The sequence below is a fragment of the Colobus angolensis genome, unplaced genomic scaffold, assembly GCF_000951035.1.
Source record: "Colobus angolensis palliatus isolate OR3802 unplaced genomic scaffold, Cang.pa_1.0 Scaffold15, whole genome shotgun sequence".
Lineage (NCBI taxonomy): Eukaryota > Metazoa > Chordata > Mammalia > Primates > Cercopithecidae > Colobus > Colobus angolensis.
The window spans coordinates 10,035,223-10,059,968 of record NW_012114599.1 but is presented as its reverse complement, the minus strand read 5'-3'; the positions used below and the strand labels follow the sequence as shown (position 1 = coordinate 10,059,968).

Genomic DNA, 24,746 nt, shown 5'->3' with positions numbered 1-24,746 from the left:
AATCAAATTATATTATTAGATTCCTGGCACTTACAATTGTATAATTATGTATATAAGTATACATAATTATATTATGTGTATTTATGTGTACATATAACACTATATATTATATATTATATAATACATGTATAAATAAGCAGAAACTATATTAAAATGACAGTAAGTCTTTGTCAATTTAAAATGTTTTATAATTGGATCAGAACTTTCAATTTGATATTTTAAACTGTTAACTAAAAATAAATTAATTTTCATATCACCAGTGAAGAACAATACATGCCATTGCCTGATCACAGAAAGATCCATTCATGTGACCAGAATTATTCCTAGTTGCAACACTCTCTTATTAATGGATTGGTGAAAATCAGTGAATCACCTGGCAAGAGGTGATAATACCATTAATAGTGGAATTCTTCTAAGAATACTAGGGCACTAAAAATACCAGCCAAGGATCTAAGATATGAGACACAGTCATTGTTGAAAATATAAAATTTAACCATTTAACCCTAAGAAGAACAAAGATATTAAAAGATCTCATATAAATTAATAAAATTTGCAGAGAAAATTCATTTAACAATTGTTCCTTCAAACAAAATCCCCATAACTAATAAACACTCAAGGTAGTACAAAAGAGATTTGAACACTTATTTCAAATTAAACTTAATTTCCATAAAATGGGATAGATGTTTCAAATAGACAGTGCTGGATACTTGCTCCTTTCTCTAGGAAAAAAGATATATAAATGATGAAACAGAAATAAAACCAGAATATCATTCTGGGAGCATTCTGTAAAGGAGGCAGAGTGTATCTGAAAAATATTCAGGTATAATAATCATAAAGCTTTTCAAGCACCATCACAACTACTTGCCTCTCCTCACACTTTGATATCTTTTCTCTGGTAGGCTTCTCCTTTAGCATCTCCTCCAAATAAGACAATTGCCACCATTTAAAAATTATGCTATGATTTTTTACTTACTGAGAAGAAATTCAGAGTACGGGTGATTCTACTATGGAAGAGCAGACAAATGTGAACTCAGAAAGCTAGGATGATTATAGCTGGGATTTTTGTTACCAATGACCACAGGAGGGCACACACTCTATTTACAAGCTACACAGTATTTGTCCAAAATGGTTGCTGTACACAATGTACTCTTCTAAAAATAGATTTACGAATAGTTAACAGCAGCATATATTTAACAGAAAAATTATGACACTAACTACTGATGAGTGGTTTACCAAGGTCAATATTTACTGTAGGGCTGACTTATGAATACAATTATTTCAAATGGTAAATCAGTCTAGAATTTCCTAAAGGCTAACACTTTTTAAATTACAGTTTTTTAGGGTTAATTAAAAAAAAAGAGCTAAAATGATTACTGTTCTTTTGCCTTCTATCATGTTAGAAATATCTTCCAATATGTAATTTATTTGGCAGTATTAAGATATTTCACAAAAAGAAGGGGAAAGAGATAATTAAAAAGCCCTTAAGAAACTTCACTTCTAAGCCTTTCTTTATTAAAAATCCATGTTTATTAATAAAGGGTCTTTAAAGCATTATGATTCACCAAGAATCCTGGTCTTCTGGCTAAAATAAGTCATATTTTGCTATCTCTAAATTGACAGTAGTCAAGGTTACACACAAAGGTAAATTTAAAAATCAGTATTATAACATTCTGCAACTGCTATTCTTTTTTCAATCACCTTGAGCAGTTCATTTTTTAAAAAAAAGAGCAAGATAGAAATTACAAAATATTAGCATGCATAAAGTTAAAAATTTTGAATTCAGAATTAGTAACATAAAATGTTCATACTTGTTAAGGGCAGAAAACAGGATAAAATATTCTAAGCAGCTAGATCTAGTCTGCTGCAACACTGATCTGACCACCATTCTTCAAATGCTCCCACAGTGATGTTCTCATCATGCTGTTCTCGACTTATAACTCCGCAAGAGTACACATCATTGCTTTAAAGACAAAAATCCAAATTCCCTGTCAGAGTATTTAAAGCTTTCACTAAATACAGCACTTTTTATAAGAGCTTTACTGGGATAGAATCCACATATCATGAAGTACACCCTTTCATGGTGTATGATTCAGTGGTGTTTAGTATATTCAGAGTTATGTAATTATACTAATTTTAGAACATTTTCATTACCTCAAAAAGAAACCCCAGAACCATTCGCAGTCACTACCTATTCCTCCACCTCTCAACCCCTGGCAACCACTAATCTACTTTCCATCTCTATGGATTTGACTACTGTAAACATTTCATGTAAATAGGATCAAGTAATGCGTGGTCCTTTGTGACTCTGGTTTCTTTCACTTGGTGTAATGTTTTCAGGTTCATCCATGTCTCAAAGTCATTTATGTGTTACTGCCAAACAGTATTCCATTGTATGGAAATGCCATATTTAGGTTGTTTCCACTTTTTAGCTATTATGAATAACGGTGCTATAAACATCAGTGTACACATTTTTGTGTGGACCTGTTTTCAATTTTCCATTTGAATATCTTCTTTGGAGAACTGTCTATTCAATTCTTTGTCCATTTTAAATTGTTTTTAAATTGTTAACTTGTAAGAGTTCTTTATATATATTCTGGATATAAATCCCTTATCAGTCACATGATTTGCAAATATTTTCTCCCATTCTGCAAGATTTCTTTTCATTTTCTTATGGGTATCCTTTGAAACACAACACTTTTTCATTTTGATGATGTCCAACTTAACTAATTTTTGTTTCTTGTGTTTTCAATATTGCAGCTAAGAAACCATTTGCCTAACCCAAGGTCACAAATACTTTTTTCCTACTTTCTTTTCTAAGAGTTCTAAGTTTTATAGTTTTCTTAAATTTAGGTCTATAATCTACTTTAAGTGAATTTTTATACTGTGTCGGATAGGGCTTCAGTTTCATTATTTTGCCTGTGGATATGAAATTGTGAAATACTACATTTTAATCTGGCCCCCATCTATATTTCTAGTCACTCCCTAACTTGTACTTTATCCTCTGGCCAAACTAAACAACTTGCCATTTCCCAAAGCTATCCACGCTTTTATTCCAGGTCCCTCCCCTGGCCTAACAGACATCCTTTGAAGCTCCGCTTAGGCTACCACCACTTGCCACAAGCCTTTTCCTGACCCTGGTCCCACATCTTATTTTGGTATACACATCTCCCACCACATACTCCCATAGGTTCTGGGTAACCTTTCTAAAATGAAAGTGGACTGATGAGGAAAATCCTACAGGTCTAGACTGATCTCGGCTTAGAGGGGGCTCTTGGAAAGTACCAACTTTCAAAGTTGTACCAGAATTTAGTTTGATTCAGTGAGCCTTTTAGAGGCCATTCAGATTGGAACTAGTTTTGGAAAGAATTTTTCTGAGATGATTTCATGCTGATTGGGGAATTATCTCCAACTATCAGAAAGGCATTCCTTGAGAGTGAACTGAGGGTTAACAACACATTCAAGCAGGAATCATTAAGAGCCAAAAAATGTGCTAGGTACTACATAAAATGGGTTAGAAACAATCATTATTAGTAAAACATCTGACCATCATCTACTATGTATTGAGCCCCTTGGAGTATCGAAACCTTACTATACAGAAGGCGATGTCCAATGTGAATATGAATGTAAGTCTGAATGACAGCTAACAACATTTAGTCTTGGCTCTGTCAGTAACCAGCAATGGGATCTAAGTAAGTAATTTCCCTTGTGTCTTCTTCCTGACCCCTCTGCCCACAATTTAAAGACATTAAGGTGAAAAAAGGCTATTTCTAAGATTCCTTCTAACTCTAAAAGTCAATGTTTATATCAAATAATTTCAGCCTAAATCAATAGATTCCAAATACTGAATCAGATAGCCAGTTATATAAAAATCATATAAGGAGTTTAAATACAAAACAAAACAATAACAAAATATTGCTATAAATTCTGAATTCAAGTCAAGCAATTAAGAATGCGACCCAGGATTCTATATCATAAGCTACTGAGGTACTGCTGATACACAGCCAGGTTTGGGGATCCAGTTTAAAGCACTACGTTACTGACTTTTATAAAACTTAACTACCAACTTGTAAGCCTGAAAAGGTATTACAGGAATGACTGCACGAAGGTGATACCATTTTTGCAGAGGTTTGAAAAGATGGCCTGAATTACGAAAAACACAGAAAAGGGATGGGAGAAAGGGCACAGAAAGAAAAGCATGCCAAAGGCTTGGGGATAGAAAACACAGACTATTTTGAGTGTACCAGACCAGCCAAACCTCAGGGTACCTCCCATTCAACTACTCCCTTTCAGAAGAAAATGGATAACCCATACTCACTGCTGAAGGGATGGTTTCATGTTCGCTTTCCCATAGTTGATTAGACTAGGCGTATTAGTCCGTTCTCATGCTGCTTTTATAAGGAACTGCCTGAGACTGGGTAACAAGGGCAACCAATTCATAGGAAAACTGATGGAGTGACATTCATCTCTGGTTTGCCCAGCGTACTCCTGGTTATGCCTATTGTACCAGTACAATTATTAACAGTGCCTGTGTTCACTCTTAAACAATTAAAAATTTATTAAATTTGGATGGTAAATTATAAGGTTACTCTACCAATAAACCCTGAGCTGACATGAAAATAGGAAATAGGGGGGCCGGGCGCGGTGGCTCAAGCCTGTAATCCCAGCACTTTGGGAGGCCGAGACGGGCGGATCACAAGGTCAGGAGATCGAGACCATCCTGGCTAACACGGTGAAACCCCGTCTCTACTAAAATACAAAAAAAAACTAGCCGGGCGAGATGGCGGGCGCCTGTAGTCCCAGCTACTCGGGAGGCTGAGGCAGGAGAATGGCGTGAACCCAGGAGACGGAGCTTGCAGTGAGCTGAGATCCGGCCACTGCACTCCAGCCTGGGCGACAGAGCGAGACTCCGTCTCAAAAAAAAAAAAAAAAAAAGAAAATAGGAAATAGGGCAAATTCTCTAAAATAGGGATCTGCAAACATGTCTATTTTTGTAAATAAAGTTTTACTGGTACACAGGTGGTGGTTCATGTCTGTAATTCCAGCATTTTGGGAGGCCAACGTGGGCAGATTGCTTGAGCCCAGGAGTTTGAGACCAGCCTGGGCAACATGGTGAAAACCTGTCTCTACAAAAAATACAAAAATTAGCTAGGCTTGGTCTTGGTGGTATGTGCCTATAGTCCCAGCTACCCAGGAGGCTGAGGTGGCAGGAGGATCAACTGAGCCCAAGAGATCAAGGCTGTAGTGAGCTATGATCACACTATTGTTCTGAAGTCTGGGCAAAAGAACGAGACCAGTCTAAAAAAATTAAAATTAAAATTAAAAATTAAAAAAATTCAATAGCAGAGTTGAGTAGCTGAGACAGAGGCCATATGGCTCACAAAGACTTAGGTATTACTATCTGACCCTTTATCGACAAACTTTGCTGATCCTTGCTTTAAAACAGCACTGTCAGCCGGTTGCGGTGGCTCAGACCAGGCATGGTGGCTCATGCCTGTAATCTCAGCACTTTGGGAGGCCAAGGTGGGCGGATCACCTGAGGTCAGGAGTTCGAGACCAGTCTGACCAATATGAGGAAACACCACCTCTGCTAAAAATACAAAAATTAGCCAGGCGTAGTGGCATGCACCTGTAATCCCAGTTACTCGCGAGGCTGGGACAGAAGAATTGCTTAAACCCAGCAGGCGGAGGTTGCAGTGAACTGAGATCGCACCATTGCACTCCAGCGTGGGCAACAAGAGCAAAACTCCATCTCAAAACAACAACAATAACAACAACAACAAAACAAAGAAAACGCAGCACTGTCCAAAAGAACTTTCTACATTGATGGAAATGATCTGTATCTGCACTATCCAATACATTAGCCCCATACCACATGTACCTATTGATCACTTAAAATATGGCCAGTGCCACTATTCACAATAACAAAGACTTGGAATCAACCCAAATGTCCATCAGTGACAACAGACTGGATTAAGAAAATGTGGCACATATACACCATGGAATACTATGCAGCCATTAAAAAGGATGAGTTTGTGTCCTTTGTAGGGACATGGATGCAGCTGGAAACCATTATTCTCAGCAAACTATCGCAAGAACAGAAAACCAAACACCGCATGTTTTCACTCATAGGTGGGAACTGAACAATGAGATCACTTGGACTCGGGAAGGGGAACATCACACACTGGGGCCTATTATGGGGGGGGGAGGGGGGAGGGATTGCACTGGGAGTTATACCTGATGTAAATGACGAGTTGATGGGTGCTGACGAGTTGATGGGTGCAGCACACCATGGCACAAGTATACATATGTAACAAACCTGTACGTTATGCACATGTATCCTAGAACTTAAAGTATAATAATAAAAAAAGAAAAAAAAGAACTGTACACTGAAAATTATATATCATTGATAAAAGCAATACAAGACAAAAATTAATGAAAATGTATTAAAAAAAAAAAGAAAAGAAAAACTGTCGGTTACTATGCCCACTACCTGTGTGACAGGACCAACTGTATTCCAAACCTTAGCATCATGCAATATGCCCAGCTAACAAACCTGCACAGGTACCCCCCCCGAATTAAAAATAAAAGTTGAAATTAAAAAAAAAATATGGCCAGTGCAAGTGAAAAACTGAATTTTGTTTAATTATACGTGTATATACAATGAAATATTAAAAATCTGGAGTTTTTAATTTTTTAACTACCAGACAATAAAAAGGATTTTAAAGATATAGTTCTAATAATGTAAACACATATATTAGATTATGTAACCACCACCACCACCACCACCACCACCATCAGGAAATAGAAAAATTCCATCACTGCAAAAACTCCAATGGAAGTCATAATCCTCCCTAAACCTTGGAAACACTAACATGTTCTCTATTTTCTTTTTGAGAATGCCATATAAATTCATTCATTATATAACATCTTGAGACTCTTCTTTCACCAAGTTGTTGCATATATCATTAGTTTGTTCCTTTTTATTGCTGAGTAGTGTTCCACTGTATAGATTTACCACAGTTCATCCATTTACCAGTTGAAGGATATCTGGATTGTTCTCAGTTTTTGGCAAATACGGAAAGAGCTGCTGCAAACATTTGTATACAGGTTACATAAATACCCAGGAGTGGGACTAGATCATATCATATGGTAGGTATATGTTTAACTTTATAAGAAACTGCCCAACTTTCTAGAGTGACTGTACCATTTTTCATTCCCAGAAGCAACGCATGGTGGGGTTCCAGTTGCTTCACATCCTTGCCAAGAACTGGCACTGTATTTATTTCAGCCATCCTAATAGGTACGTAAATGCTATTTCAGGGTGGTTTTAGTTTGCATTTCCCTGACGACTGATGATGCTGTCTATTCGTGTGCTTACCTGCCATCCTTTGATAAACTGTTTTCCAGTCTTTCGTCCATGTTTTAATTGGAATATTTATTTTCTTACTGATGAGTTATGAGAGTTCTTCATATATATGTATTCTATATATGAGTCCTTTGTCAGATATATGATTTGCTATTTTTTTTTTGAGATGAAGTTTCGCTCTTATTGCCCAGGTTGGGGTGCAATGGCACAATTTTGGCTCACTGCAACCTCCACCTTCCGGGTTCAAGCGATTCTCCGGCCCCAGCCTCCCAAGCAGCTAAGATTACAGGCAGCTGCCACCACACCTGGCTGATTTTTTTTGTATTTTTAGAAGAGATGAGGTTTCACCATGTTTGTCAGGCTGGTCTCGAACTCCTGACATCAGGTGATCCACCCATTTTGGCCTCCCAAAGTGCTGGGATTACAGGCATGAGTCACTGTGCCCAGTCAAATGTTTTCTTCAGTCTGTAACTTATTCTTCATTCTTGTTAACAGCGTTTTTTGCAAAATTTATGAACTGAATTGTGTTCCCTACCAAATTCATACGTTGAAGTCCTAACCCCTAGTACTTTAGAACGTGACTATATTCAGAGGAAAGGCATTTGAAAAGGTAATTAAGGTTAAATAAGTTATATGGGTGGGCCCTAATCCAACAAGACTGATATCCCTTTAAGAAAAGGAAGAGATACCAGAGATATACATGCATAGTGAAAAGGCCATGTGAAGATACACCAAGAAGGCGGCCATCTGCAAGCCAAAGAGAGAAGCTTCAGGAGAAACCAACCCTGCTGGCACCTTAACCTTGGACTTCCAGCCTCCAGAACTATGAGAAAATAAATTTCTACTGTTGAAGTCACCCAGTCTGTGGCATTCTGTTATGGCAGCCCTACCAAACAAATACACAGAGCAAAAGATTTTATTTTTGATAAAGTCCAATGAATTGTGCTTTTGGTATCATGTCCAAGAACTTTTTGCTTAACGCCAGGTCACAAATATTTTCTTCTGTGTTTTCTTCTAAAAGTTTTATGTTTTTACATTTAGTTTTATAATACATTTTGAGATAATTTTTGTGTAAGGTGTACAGTTCAGGTTTAGGTACTTTTTTTGCATGTATACGTCCAACTCTTTCTTATCATTTGTGGAAAAGTCAATTTTCCTTTCATCGAATTGACTTCCACCTTTGTCAAAAATGAATTGGCTATATTTGTGTGGATCTATGTCTGGACCTCATGTTGATCTATATTGATCTACTGATCGTGTGTTTATCTCTTATCTACACTATACAGTCTTGATTAGTGTAATTTTTTTGATTTTTTTTTTTTTTGAGACGGACTCTCACTCTGTTGCCCAGCCTGGAGTGCAGTGGTACAGTCTCGGCTCACTGCAACCTCTGCCTCCTGGGTTCAAGTGATTCTCCTGCCTCAGCCTCTCCAGTAGGTGGGACTACAGGTACGCCACTATGCCTAGCTAATTTTTGTATTTTCAGTACAGATGGGGTTTTGCCATGTTGGCCAGGATCATCTTCAACTCCTGACCTCAGAGTGATCCACTCACTTTGGCCTCCCAAAGTGCTGGGATTACAGGTATGAACCACACAGGCCTGGCCGATTACTGTAGTTTTATAGTAAATTTTAAATTTACAATCACAATAATTTTGTGATTCCTCCAACTTTTTCTTTTTCAACGTTGCTTTGGCAACAACGGTCCTTTGCCTTTCCATATAAATTTGAGTCAGCTTGTCTGTTTAAAAAAAAAAATCTGCTGTTGGGACTTTTATTTGGAAGTACATTAAATCTATAGATCAGTTTGGAAAGAACTGACATATTTACTATGTGGAGTCTTCCAATCCACGAACATGGCTGGCAGTTGTCTCTATTTAGATTTTGATATCTTTCATCAGTGCTTTGCAGTTATCAGCATACAGACCCTATACATAATTTCAATTTTGATTTTAAAAGCCATGTGTGGCTAGTGATAACTGTATTACACGGCACAACTCTAAAATGTCTGAAACTGGAAATACTGTTTCAGACATTGCATGAGCACCACCATGCAATGTAACTCACTGTGAAACCATGCTATGTGCCAGTGTCACAGCACGCAGGGCTTTGGGCATAAAGTGAAGTTTTGAAGAAATAGAAAAGGTGCAATGAAGAGACAATCAGTAAAGAGCAAAGAACTCAACAGGTGGAAAGAGAAAATTACGAGACCATGAGGAAAGGGCAGATCTCCAAGCTGCCTTGAGTTCCTGACAACTTTCCAGTTCCATATATCATGTATCTTTACAATAGCCTCTTTTTTCTTAAGTTAACTTGAATGGCTCTTTGTTTCTTAAAACCAGATCATTAAAGATCTACATTTCTAGGACTACATAGTCCCAATTAAAAAAAGCAAAAACAAAAAAAAAGATTGAGGCTATCGTTAACTTTCAAAAAATGCACTTTGCAGCTAATAATTGGATATCGACATGGAAAATAAACTGTGAGTAACAGGAGTACAGACAGTTCCAACGTATCAGTAATTTGCATTTCAAAGTTTAATTCTGAATTTTGGAATTCAAAAATGGACCTGTTCCATATCAGTAAAACTTTTAAATGGTAACTGGCAGACCAAACCAATAATATGGATAAAACTTAACAGTAGCACCGAGTTTGGGAAAGGATAAGAGATCAGGTAGCCAATTCTAACTTTGCACTAAAGAAGCAATAGCAGCAGCATCTCTAGCCCAGTGGTGCTCAGACCCCAATGGGCATAAACATCTTCGAAGATTCCACTTTCGTAGATAAGTTAGACTAGATATAAAATATCCTTTTGTTACAAGTATCTGGAAATAGTAGACAAGATACAACAAACACTCTTTTACACGTACTGCTGAACTCACAAGCAAAGAAATTCACAGGTGGCACAAAGAGATGTAGTATAAACAGCTTTTAAAAATCTGTTAAATGTATTTACTGAATAAAATCAGAGCTGTAAACAAAAGTTCAAGCCATGACCTTAGATTAAACTTGGAATCTAGGGACTTCAGTTTTGATTTTTATTAGATGTGGTGAAAGCTGAAATTGAGACCACTACATAAAACCAGCAATGCCCTTGAAGAGTCACTCCCCACAGGTAGGCTGGGGAAAAGGGCTCTGTCCACAACAGGCAACCTGTTCAAATCAGGCCTTCACTAGAATCGGAGTATCTTCCCCGGAAATCCATAATTACAAGCCTACCCCTAGTTGAGTTTAGGGTTAAAATTTACACTGATTTCAAGGGCCAGGAGCCTCAAGTCAAGAAATAAATTTAAGTTGTTTCTGGGTTGGTGGTAACGCAAGGCACCTGGCAGAGGGAGAAACAATTTCTCTGTAGATAAACACATCTTCTACCCATACTCCAAGAAATTACTATGTAATAATATTAGACAGGTATGAGCTTAAAACAAAATTATCAGGCACAAAAGGAAACAAACCACCAGAGCAGTAAAAACTATGAAAAACCAAATTAAATTCACAGAAGTTAAACTTTAGGAATTAAAAGATACATAACATTACAATCAAATATGCTTTAAAAGTTTAAAGAAATGAAAGAAGGTATGAAATACATAGGTCAGATTTTTTTAAAGTTAACACTAGAAATAAATAAATACATGGGTCAGACACAAGAGGTTAACAAAAATGACTTGGCAGACAGGATAAAAAGAACAAAACAGAATTTCTAGAAATAAAAAATGAAATTAAAAACCTAACTGGCGTACACAGACATAAAATTAGACAAAATGGCAGATCTGAAGCAGCAAAGAGAGCAAGAGATAGAATGAGAGATTAAGTGACACGAAGAATAGAACAAGAAGATATAACATACATCTAACTAAACAAGGAAGGAAGAGAGAACCAATATTTCAAGAGACAGTGGCTGAAATTTTTCCAGAATGGGTAAAAGACATAAAACCTCAGATTCAGGAGACACAGTTTCAAGGAGAGTAAATAAACAAGAAATCCACATCTAGACACACTAAATGAAACCACAAAAAAACTAAATAAAAAGAAGTGATCTTTAAAAGCACTCAGAGAAAAGGAATCAGATTATCTACAAAAGAACAACAATTAAGACTTTTTCAGAGAAAAAAGAAAGCCAGAAACACTGTAGAATATGGAGCTGAAAAAAAGTTAAGTCAATCTAGAATTACATTCTCAGGTAAAAACATCATTCAATAAATAGGGCAAAATAAAGACATTTTCTAACAAACACCAAGGGTTCACCGCCAAAAGATGCGCAATAACATATTCTTCTAAAGGATGTATTTCAGGATCAAAAAAGACTCAGAAGGAAAGTTTAAAATGCAAGGAGTATCAAATAAACTAGCAATCTTGGGTACAGATAAACATTGATGACCGCAAAAACCAGTAATGTCTATGCAATTTTTTAAAAACTAGAACTCAAATATGGAGCAAAATACCTGGAAATGGGAAGGTGGAAGTACAGTTAAATTGCTCTAAAGACTTTACACAGTTTGGGAAGTGGACAGACTTAGTGAATAGTCTGCGGTCTTAGGTTAGGTATGTATATTAAATTATTAAGAGTAACATCTAGAATAATGAAAGTAGTATATAACAGTGATTCTTAACTGAGGGTACTACCCCCATAAAAATGGAAAGGAGGTGTTTGGAAATGTGGAGGGACATTTTGGGTTGTCTCAATAACTGGGGATGACAATAATATTTGGTAGGTAGGACCCAATGATTTTAAAAGTCCTGTTGTGCCTTCAGAGTGCCACACGATAATCCTGGCCAAAATGCCAATAGCACCCACACTGAGAAATACTGTATGCACCTACCAAAAAATGAAATTTAAACAACTCAGCATGGAAATCAAACAACTCAATACAAACCACTGGTAGATCTGCTTTAAATCACAGAGTCTTGGCTTCCACACCACAGAGATTCTGAATCAGCAGATCTGAGGTGAGCCCCAGGAACCTATGGTTTTAATACCACTCAAGTGACTGATTCAATCAACAGTCTATCAGTCACACTTGAGAAACACCATAGTCTAACAAGGGTGAAACGGTGGATGAATGGTGGCTAAGAGACTCCCATTTCAGCGAGAGGCACTGGAGGAAGGGATGCCCAGGGCTGAGAAAAAGTCTAGCAACAGGGAGTAGGTAGTGGCAGAAATTCATGTACATATATCATTAAGTGTCCCCAAATTAGAAACTGGAGATCAGAAGAAAAAGCACTTTTCTAAGTTTAACAACAATGTAAGTAGAGCAGTGTTTTACATAAAATTTTTTAAAAAAAATACTGAAAATGAAAATACAACAGGATAGTTCAGGCAAACATCAATAAAATAACTCAGTCCACAACCTAAAAATCAATCACCCTATAAACACGATGGGAAAGTCTGTCTTCAGAAATCCTGCCCATACTCTGACCTACATACATCTCTTGAGTAATGACCTCATTCACCAATTTCTAACATCTGGGATATGACTGCCCTGGAGCAGCAGAATAGTACTTCTGAAATGTGTTACATATATTCTGGAAAAAAACCAGAGTTCTTGGTTACGTATTAGAAATAATACATACTATAGGCCAGGTGCGGTGGCTCAAGCCTGTAATCCCAGCACTTTGGGAGGCGGAGGCGGGCGGATCACGAGGTCAGGAGATCAAGACCATCCTGGCTAACACAGTGAAACCCCGTCTCTACTAAAAAAACACAAAAATATTAGCCACGCGTGGTGGCAGGCGCCTGTAGTCCCAGCTACGCAGGAGGCTGAAGCAGGAGAATGGTGTGAACCCAGGAGGCGAAGCTTGCAGTGAGCCGAGATCGCGCCACTGCACTCCAGGCTGGGTGACAGAGCAACACTCCGTCTCAAAAAAAAAAAAGAAAGAAAGAAAAGAAAGAAAGAATACATACTATACTGTCCTCCTAGAGATCAACTGTGCACACCAGCACATTAAAAGATTCTGAAAGTTCTGTAGCAAAGAAAACCAATTACTTTTTTTTGACTCTTCATCTCCCACCATTATTTTGACTAAGGACCCCTAAAAGCTCCCCAATTTATTAGAAAATTTAGGATTTAGAAAAATACATTCACTTAAGTAAACACTGTCTATTCACTGCTATATCCTTGGCACCTTGAACAGTGCCTGAAAGACAACAGGTGATCAAAATATGTTTGCTGAATGAGTAATTAAAATCAGTTGTGCGCTGGTAAATGTTTAAAAACACAGCTTGGGGGAATGAAGGCAGAATGAACATTGATTTGTAACATTTTCGTGGTGTAAACACTCCCACCAAGGCAGATCACAACCTACCAACCTGGCATTTCAGAACATGGAGTTGGGAAGAGATGCTCATAATCTCACTAGTACAAAAAGTCTCCTGGATATCGCTGATTAAAATGTCAAAGTGGGCCAGGTGTGGTGGCACATGCCTGTAATCCTAGCACTCTGGGAGGCCGAGGAGGGCAGATTACGAGGTCAAGAGATGGAGACCATCCTGGCCAACACGGTGAAACTCCGCCTTTACTAAAAATACAAAAATTAGCTGGGTATGGTGGCGTGCGCCTGTAGTCCCAGCTACTCAGGAGGCTGAGGTAGGAGAATGGCTTGAACCCGGGAGATGGAGGTTGCAGTAAGCCGAGATCTCACCACTCCACTCCAGCCTGGCAATAGAGCAACACTCTGACTCAAAAAAAAAACAAACAAAAAATTACAGTGAAGCTTATTTAATGCAAATGCAGAATATTACTTCTCTAACCAGTATCACTGGGGAATGAAGACTTAAGTTTTCCAGATAATGGGATAAATGTTAAGTAAAAAATGCATATTTTTTAATTCAAAAAAGAAACATTGTATGCTTATTAAGTGTGTGGTACAAAATTTAACATTTTCTGTTAACTCAATATTGCCTATTATATAAATTATCTACAAAGCATCCCAAAACGATGCTCTTAAATTAGACACATAAAGCTATTTGCCGCTATACTAAATCACATTTTTAGCCTGGGGCCCAAGGCTGGGCTTCAGTGAGCCCAAGAGTTCCTGACACTGAATACAAACTGATATATGTTTATACTTCTTGCTGAGAAAAATGTTTACAGACTCCATTAGGTGTCACTATCGTCTGAATGGGTCCCTCAAAGCTCATGTGTTGGAAACAGAATCCCCAATGTAACAGTATTGGCAGGTGGGGTGACTGGGTCATGAGGCCAGAGAATGAATTAATGTCATTTCTGAGGAAGCAGGTTGTTTATCTTGAGACTGAGTTGGTTATAAAAGTGAGTTTGGCTCCCTTCTGCTCTCTCGATCTTTCACCCTTACCCTTCCATTTTCTGCTATGGGATGACACAGTACAAAGGCCCTAACCAGATGCCATCGCCATGCTCTTGGACTTTCCAGCCTCCAAAACTGTGAGCCAAATAAATCTGTGATCTTTATAAATTACCCAGTCTCAGGTATTCCATTATAACAGCATAAAATGGACTAAGACAGGTGTCCATAATGTTAAGAACCACTTCTCTAAGTAAATCTGGACCGTTCTGCTTACTTAACTTGAGGCATTTTGGTTTTCTCCCTCTCTCTCATCAGGCTGTTAGTGGTTATTTCTTACTGACGGTGTGTACAGTATCCCTACCTCCAATTCGTTTTGAGTTGGAGAAACTGATAAGTGAGCTCATTAGAAAATGTTTTCATTAAATCACTGAGGACTTCACCTGTGAATATAGAGAATAAAACACAAAAATGTACAAACTGGTGGCAAATATGTAAAATAAACAGAATGTTTACAAAGCTGATGGTAGTCCAGATTAAGTATATTATAAAAACACAACATATTCTACCCAATAAAATCTCTTATCTCCTTAGAAGCCTTTTACTTAAGATAATTTCCATCTTACAAGAGAATATACTTTTCAAATGTATCAGTCATAAAACTTAGAACCTATCCATTTCAGAATCCCATTTTTACCTGTAGTCATTATAATCTATCCTTTTTTTAAAAAAAGCTATGTATAGCAAACTTCATTTTTTTAAATTTTAATTTTTTTAAATAATTTTTGCGCTGGGCCCATGCTACTCTTCTCTACATCATTCCAATTTTAGTATATGTGCTCCCAAAGCGAGCACCAAACTACATTTTTTAAGATCACTTATGTTTAAATCTGGGGTGAATGAACCAATTTCTAGAATTTGTGCCTATTATTTGAGGGCTGGATCTGCACTTGACCTTTGGTATACGCAGCACACTGGTTCTAGGACCCTTATGCATACCAGAATCCACACTTGCTCAAGTCCCATAGCAGGCCCTGCAGAACCTGTGTATACAGAAAGTCAGCCATATATACATGGGTTTCACATTACACAAACACCAAGTTTGGTTGAAAAAAATCTGCATATGTGGACGTGTGTAGTTCAGGTTCAAGCCTGTGTTGTTCAAGGGTCAGTTGTATATCTTTCATTAAAATCAGTGAAATGAGAAGGACATACATATGCTTTTTCATGACACAAAATTTCAAAGTAAATTAACTTTATTTATAACTAAGCTCCATCAAGGCTTTGAACATTACTCTTACAAAGCACTCCTAGCAATATTAGAAGCTTTTGTTATGCTTTATAAAAATTTTTCTACCATTATTCCTCTCACTAAAAATCTGCCTACTACAAGAGAATGACCAATATGAATACCACTGTTTTCACATTTCTCCTGTTCCCAAGACCCTTCAACAACATCTCATTTGCTTCTGTTACTGCTGGACCTTTACTTCAATTACATTATAGTAATCTTGGGAGAAACATGAAGGAAGAGCCAGGGAAAGGCACAACAACTTCTAAGGACACGCTACACTACAGCAAGCCTGAAATGAGGACAGCTTGCTCTAAGGTCACTTAATGGGAATGGAGAGAAATGGTTTAAAATTCTACTTTATCCCAGGTTTTCCAGATTGTGGTTCTCCAGAAAAAAAACTGACAAGAGCCACATTATTTTTTGCTTAAGTAATTATTTCCAAGAATAAATAGCTATGTTTTCTGTTGTGCTTTTAATCCAGAGGTGTCTAGAACAGTCCTCAAAGGAAGGGGTGATAGTGGAGGAGGGTCATTCCTCTCCACAGAGCTGGACCTGAGCTCACTCAGTCAGCCAAGTATCAAAACAGCATATGCACAAAGTAAGACCAGATTATGGAAAAAAGAAGAGGGCCACTTCAGGGAATAAGATAGGCAGAATGTGGTTATGATGCCAAGGATAAGACTAAACAGAAAAAGGCCTGGGAGCAACTAGATCTTTGATAATAATGAGTTTCTATCACCCTTTGTCAGTGCTATATCCTCCTCCCACAGTTTCTTGAGACTGGCCTGGAAAGGGGCTTTCCTGCGTAACAGAAGGAATCTGAATCCATCAAACTCTCTAATTATTCTTTCAGAAATAGGAAAATCACAATTTAACTCTTAACATCTGAAACAAAAATGGAACGAAAGAATGATTCCACTATGACAGCAATTATTTTTAAAGCCAGATAAAACACTAGTTCAGATACACACTGATGAAATTAAACAACTTTCCAGCATTCTAACATCCAGTTTAATTTAAGAGATGGATGCCATTGTTTCCACTCAAGAGATAACACCACACTCATAATGAAGTACTAATATCATAATGTGCAAGAAACCCACCTGCAAAGGGCTCTGCTGTATAAAAATTACCAGAGGAATTAAGCAACATAGCTTGCTGCTGACAAATCTAAGCAAGTATATAAAAAGTGGATTTCACCAAACAACCTACATGCGCGTACACACACACACACACACACACACACACACACACACACACACATTTTTTAAATAAGGGTTTTATTCAGGCTACACAGCAAGTATTAATAAGCTTTTCCACTATCTGATAATGCTGGTTTCTTTTTAATCTGAAAAAGAAAATTGAATGCTTCTGAAACTCTTCTCTTATACAATAGAGAAATTACATAATTTGACCTCATGAGGCTAAACTATCAGTTCCCTTTCTCACTATTAGGGTTAATTAATTTGTCTTCCTGCTTACTGCCTTTGTTCTTTTGGAATGAATGTAATTTCCCAAATATAAGACACTCCTATTATCCTATTTATCCATTATCATTTACTGTGTCATAACAAAACTTTGTTTACTAAAACCTACTGCAGTGCTCTACATTTCATTTTTCAATTTTCTCACACTCATTATTCAAAGAATCACTCAAATATGCTACATTATTAAGGGCTCTGGGAAACACTACTAAATAATTCTTTCCATCTGTTTAGTTAAAAGGAGGGGAAGAAACTGAGATTTCAATTACTCTTCAAAGCATTTTTATATATATGCTTTATTTAAAGCCTGAAAGCTTTAGTATACAAAAGACTAGAGAGGTTAAAAAGTTCAGGATGATAGACATAGCGTTCATTATGGAGAATATATGTATACTTAAATATTAAAATATCAGAAAAAGGGGAAGGGAAATACACATTTGGTTTTGGGGGGTTTTTGTTTGTCTGTTTTGAGACAAGATCTCACTCTGATGCACCAGCTGGAATGTAATGGCATCATCATAGCTCACTGCAGCCTCTTAACTCCTGGGCTCAAGCAATCTTCCTGCCTCAGACTCCGGAGCAGTTGGAACTACAGGCATGCACCACCATACCTGGCTAATTTTTAAATGTAGAAATGAGGTCTCACTATGTTGCCCAGGCTGGTCTCAAACTCCTGGCCTCAAGTGATCCTCCCACCTTGGCCTCACAAAGCATTGGGATTATAGCTGTGAGCCACTGTACCTGGCCTACAAGTATTTGTATACTAATAGCTTAAGATTCCATAGTCCACTTAGGTAAAATAAAAGACAATTCAGTTTACATTTCTGAACTTCTACCAATATTTTTTACTCAAGACTATTATGCTTTAACTTCAAGTTCCAAATTTTTAACATATGAAAGTAAGTGCTTCTCATAAAATAATTTTAGCAAAAATACTAACCCAGAAACAGCATCTCTCTTCACCTCTTATAAGAGACCAAAGAGTCATTCTTACTATCTAAGGTAAATACATCTCAATTTAAGAGATCTATTACTTGATCTAAAAGACCATTTGCTTTTGAATGATTTAGTATTATGTACTGACTATTATCGGACTTAGCTAAGTCGTAACACATACCAATAAATGGTTGGATTTCACATCCCCCTTGCCACAATCGATGACAACTTTTCATCAATTAAAAAACTTGAAATTTCAAGTCAAAATAAAGAAATGATTCTTTTTAAACTTGCTGAGGTTCACCATGCTACATATCTAAACCAGTAAAAATGGATATACCGTGTAATAAGTCTCTCAACCAAGACTTTGGTACTAAAAAAAAAAAAAAAATCCTATATAGTACTCACCAACTCCATAAAATGTGCTTTAAAACAATATTAAGAATTAGTGACTACAAACATAAGAGAATTCTGTAAGCTAGTAACCTATAAAAAGAATATACAAAGATCAATAGTCTTCATATATACAACATATTATACAAACAACAGAAGATATAAAGACTTCATTTCCAAGAGCAACTAAATATTTGTATATTTTCACTTAATCAGTAATGTGCAAACTTAAAGAAAACTTTAAAACCCTTTAACGAAATGAAAGTAGAATTGAATGAAGAGAAAGTTATAATCATATTCTTAGAGAGGCTAAACATCATAAAGGTATCAATTCTTCTTAAGGTATTCTAATTTATACAAACCCAATAAAAGTATCAATTTTTTTCCTCCAGGAACTAGAAAGGCTGATTCTAAAGATCTTATTGAAAAATAAACAAGCAGTAATTGCCAGGAAAACTATGAAAATGAGGAGCAATGAGAACACAGCTCTAACAGCATAATTTTATATGGCCTCAACAACAAGTATACGAGTGGCAAATGAATAGACAGACCAGTGGGACAAAATACAAAGTCCATAAATACGCCCATATAAAGAATTCTTAGAGGAGATAATCCAATGGAAAAACGGACAAGTATGTGAAAAAGAAAAGAAATACAAATGGCCCTTGAACATATGATAAGCTGAAAACAGAAATGCAAACAAAAAATATACAGTGAGATAGTGTTTCTTATCAGGTTGGCAAAATCTGATTTAAGTCCAACCACTTGTCAAGCTGTAGGAAAAGGAGGGTATTCCAAGGACCCTCATATATTGCTGCTGAAATGCAAAATGCAAGATGTATATAAAGGGAATCCAATAATATCAATCAAAATTACAGATGCATGTACCCTTTCACCTAGCAAACACCCTTCTAGGAAACAAAAACATCAGGAAACCTACATACATATGAAATACACATGTACAAGGTTAATCACTATGAAATTGCCTGTAATAGCAAAAGACTGAACAAATTCAAGTGCAAAAGGAGGACTGGTTGAATAAACTACAGCATATACCAACAAATGAATACTATACAGTAAAAAAAGAAGAAAAAAGATAAGGAAGGTCTTTATGTATTCACTGATATAAAGAGAGAGCTCCATGGAATAAAAATAAAGAAACCAGGGTGCAAAGTATTAGTATGTTATCTTGAGTCAAAGGAGGTGGAAATAAGAAAATACATTTGAATTAGCCTTTTGCATAAAGTCTAAAGGAATAAACAGAAATTAATAAAAATATAGTAATACACATAATGAACTAAGGAGAAGGGACAGACGGGGATGGGAGGGAACAAGACTTCTCAGGGGATACTTTTTAAAAACAGCACTTTGCATTTTGAACCATGTAAATAAATGCATTTTTTATTAAAATTATAAACTAATTAAATTTGAAATAAAAAGATAAGAAATTGGTGGCATAGTTAAGATTTCGCCCAAAAAATTTACTAAACCATGGTGTAAGCCTTTCCTTTGATGGTTCCAGGAATAATTAAAATAATAATAATTGGCCAGGCATGGTGGCTCACGCCTGTAACCCCAGCACTTTGGGAGGCCAAGGTGGGTGGATCACTTGAGGTCAAGAGTTTGACACCAGCCTGGCCAACATGGCGAAACTCTGTCTCTATCAAAAAATATGAATATTAGCCAGGTGTGGTGGTGCACACCTATAGCCCCAGCTACTCGGGAGGCTGAGGAGGGAGAATCGCTTGAACCCAGGAGGTGGAGGTTGCAGTGAGCTGAGATCATGCCATTGCACTCCAGCCTGAGAGACAAAGCAAGACTCTGTCTCCTTAAAAAAAGAAGAGGAAGAAGAATTGTGTGAAACATAAACATCACAAATGCAATCACACTTGTCAACATGCTCATATTAAATTTCCAATCTATCAATTAAAACTAAAGAATGTACTACGCTTTGAAAACTTATATTGTACTATGTAACAAAAAGTCACATTGTTTACCTTGTTCAAGCTATAGTTGTACTTTATATGTCACTAAGAAGTCAGCAAGGCCGGGCGCGGTGGCTCACGCCTGTAATCCCAGCACTTTGGGAGGCCGAGGCGGGCGGATCATGAGGTCAGGAGATGGAGACCACAGGGAAACCCCGTCTCTACTAAAAATACAAAAAAAAAATTAGCCGGGCGCGGTGGCGGGCGCCTGTAGTCCCAGCTACTCGGGAGGCTGAGGCAGGAGAATGGCGGGAACCCGGGAGGCGGAGCTTGCAGTGAGCCGAGATCGCGTGACTGCACTCCAGCCTGGGCAACAGAGCTAGACTCCGTCTCAAAAAAAAAAAAAAGTCAGCAAGAAGAGTACCACTTGCGACAGGCAGTAAATACTTCAGACGACACAGACAAAGGTTTTTAGTAATAGCCAGTTTAGTGCAGGTCAGGCTAGGATTATGCTAAAACTGTCAGGCTTAAGGTAGTGTGCAGCAGCCTCCAGTCCAGTCAAAGAATGAAAGCCTAAGGGGAAAGGCAATTTCCAATACACATCTCTTCAAAAAAATAAAAACACATGGGAATCATCTCATTTCCATCTTTGAGGTGACTTGGAGTTTTGTTTAAGCCAAGAGGAAGACAAAAGTCTACATGTAGCACCTCAGTAACATAAATGAGTGCAGCTCATTTTCAAGTATTTTAGGAACTTAGGTAGTTAAATGAAAGGATTTGAGGCTATATTTTAGTGAAGCCTGCCTAGCTACCTAGCAGCAGGGTCAGACAAGCCTGGCAATGATTTTTAGAGAATCAGAATCTAAGCCACAGCCATATCACTCAGAGAAATCTGAGTTCTTACATAGAAACTATGCCAAAAAGTTAAGGGCTCCTGTTACAAGCATACATTTTAGTGTTTATTACAAGAGACTGCTGTTTAAGTAGGATCTTTGTTCTCATATCTAACTAAGATCTAGCCGGGTACATAATATTTATATGGGGGAGGGTTTAATGTGGTTTAAAAAGAGGGTATTTTATATTTCTGGAAACATTTAAAGGCATGCTCACAAAAAGAAAAACAAGCTGGTAAGTTTATAAGACAATTTACCCAGACTTCAGTAAGCTCAACCCCATATAACCAACTAGACAATGCTACCGAAACCCATGTACCTCAAATTAATCCCCCCCAAAAACCCTGCTATTCCTTAGGTGTAGTGACACCACCCAACACCTTGCAATTGCCCAAGGGAGAACCCTGTAATCCAGCACCTTAACCCTCCTATCCCTCCATTCATGGAATTATAAATGTCTGTTCTACGTTTTTAACTTACCTGTTTCTATTACTAGTGCCCTAGAGTTCAGGCCACCATAATCTCTTCTCTGGAATACTATAGTCTCCAGTCTTGAGTCCACCATCCATGCATCGAAGTTTTCACATCTATTAGCGTAACTTGCTCATAATATTACCTTTTAAAGTACTGCTAAATTAGTGGGTATGTTCTCTTTACATTTGCAATAATAATTAACAAATAATATTTATGCCTTCTCTTTTATTTCTTGGGTGTTCTTACCAGGTTTTTCTTTTTTACATATCTTTTCAAATGTTGAGCTTGGGTTTTATTGATCCCCCGCTGTCTTCCCCTTCATTTAGTTCCTGTTCCTCCTTATTATTTACATTTCCAGTGCCTATGAGTTTGCTCTATTTTTAATTCCTTGGTGTTCACACTTAATCATTTTACTTTTTAAATAAATGAATTTATTATTATAAATTACGACTGGAAGTCCTGCTTTATTTATATCTATAGCTTTAATCGTTTTTCATCAAAATAGATACTGTATAATTTTCACTGTAATTTCATCTTTAACTATATGAGTAATACAGTAATTTTTAGCTTCCAAAACAAAGGTATCTGGCCAAAATACAGTAGCAGAAAGCAGCTATACCCTTTCACCTAAGAAAAAGCTTTAAAAAATGAACAAAACATGTAACAGTCTTTAGATATGAAACATCAGTCAGCACACTATAGGGATTCCTTAAAAAAGAAAAATAAAATCCTACAGAGCTTCACAATTGTCCTGGCGTATATTCTAGAGACAGTTTCCAGGCTTCAGTGCAGGGCAAGGGAACCCAGATGAAGCCTGATGGTCATCCTAAGTTGAGAAGATGAAGCTAAGAATACAGGAAAACGAAGAAAGCTAGAATTTGTAGGACAGAGTACCAAAACAGAGAGAACTATACAGACAGGAAGGGGAGGGGGGTGTCCATCTTCATCTCAAAATTTCAGCTCAACACCAATCCCCATTCCTTGAGGAAACACACAAGGCCTAGAGCAGAGCCACGAGAAAGGAAGAGAGAGAACAATTACCAAAGATGTTTAAGGGTTGGGAATAGTTCATGCTCTCATCAGCCAGACTGGAAAACTTCATAATTTAAGAGACACCAGGTAGGATACTCAGAAGAATACTGTCTTAGTATTGGGGAAAATTAGCTCTAGGCTGCTAGCTGCTCTGTTCCCACCTAACTGAGCTTCAAAATAATACTTGCAAGGCCCCGCACTGTGGTTCATGCCTGTAATCCTAGCACTTTGGGAGGCCAAGGCAAGTGGATCACTTGAGCTGAGAAGTTTGAGATCAGCCTGGGTGACATGGCGAAACCCGTCTCTACAAAAAATACAAAAAAATAGCCAGGCATGGTGGCCCATGCCTGTAGTCTCAGCTACTTGGGGCACTTAGGTGGGTGTTTTGCTTGAGCAGGAGAGGTTGAGGCTGCAGTGAGCCAAGATGGCACTACCGCACTCCAGCCTGGGTGACAGGAGTGTGACCCTATCTCAGAAAAAACAAATAAATACAACAATCTGTTTCTAAAGTAATTTCACTGCACCACAGAAAAAAGTCCTAGAATACTAACAGGAATACAAAAATATCCAGGGCATAAAGTAAAATTCACAATGTCTGAAATACAATAGAAATTACTAATCATGTAAAAAATTAAGAAAATACAACCCATAAGAAGAAAAATCAATAAAACAGATTCAAAAATAGAATTAGTAGACAGAGACATTAAACTAGCTATTATAACTACATTCCATATGTGCAAGAAGTAAAGACTAAGCCAGTTAAACAGAAACACAGAATATGAAAAAAACCCAAATCATATTAATACATGAAAACTAAAATAACTGAGATTAAAATACGATGGATAGAATAACAGCAGATCAGGCCGGGCGCGGTGGCTCAAGCCTGTAATCCCAGCACTTTGGGAGGCCGAGACGGGCGGATCACGAGGTCAGGAGATCGAGACCATCCTGGCTAACACAGTGAAACCCCGTCTCTACTAAAAAATACAAAAATCTAGCCGGGCGAGGTGGCGGGCGCCTGTAGTCCCAGCTACTCCGGAGGCTGAGGCAGGAGAATGGCGTAAACCCGGGAGGCGGAGCTTGCAGTGAGCAGAGATCCGGCCACTGCACTCCAGCCCCGGCAACAGAGCGAGACTCCGTCTCAAAAAAAAAAAAAAAGAATAACAGCAGATCAGACACCACAGAAGAAAAGATTAGTGAACTTGAAAAAAATGGTAATAGAAACTACAGTCTTTTTTCTGTCTGGAAAAAAATGAACAGAGAGCACCAGTTAGTTGTGGGACAACTTCAAATAGACAAAGAAACAGGTAAAGATCAAAATTTTTTTGATTAATTGCCAAATTTTTTCCAATTTTGATGAAAACCATAAACCTATACCTCCAAGAACCTTAATGAACTCTCAGCAAGAGAAATGTGCAGAAAGCTACGTTAAGACGTATCATAATCAAATTGCTTATAAAGAGAAATATATCAAAATTTGTGATACTCAGTTAAAATAGTACTTAGAAGGAAACACAGCGACAAATGCTCATATAAGGAAGAAAAAGAAAGGAAACAGGAAATCAGTCACTTCATTTTCCACCTTAAGAAACTAAAGTGGCCGGGTGCGGTGGCTCAAGCCTGTAATCCCAGCACTTTGGGAGGCCGAGATGGGCGGATCACGAGGTCAGGAGATCGAGACCATCCTGGC

General features: G+C 37.5%; 1 protein-coding gene across 2 annotated transcripts in view; it reads right to left on the bottom strand.

The window, feature by feature from the left end:
* Positions 1–24,746, bottom strand: part of MAP4K3 (mitogen-activated protein kinase kinase kinase kinase 3) — a 185,522-nt gene that overhangs the window by 127,319 nt on the left and 33,457 nt on the right. The window lies entirely within an intron of this gene.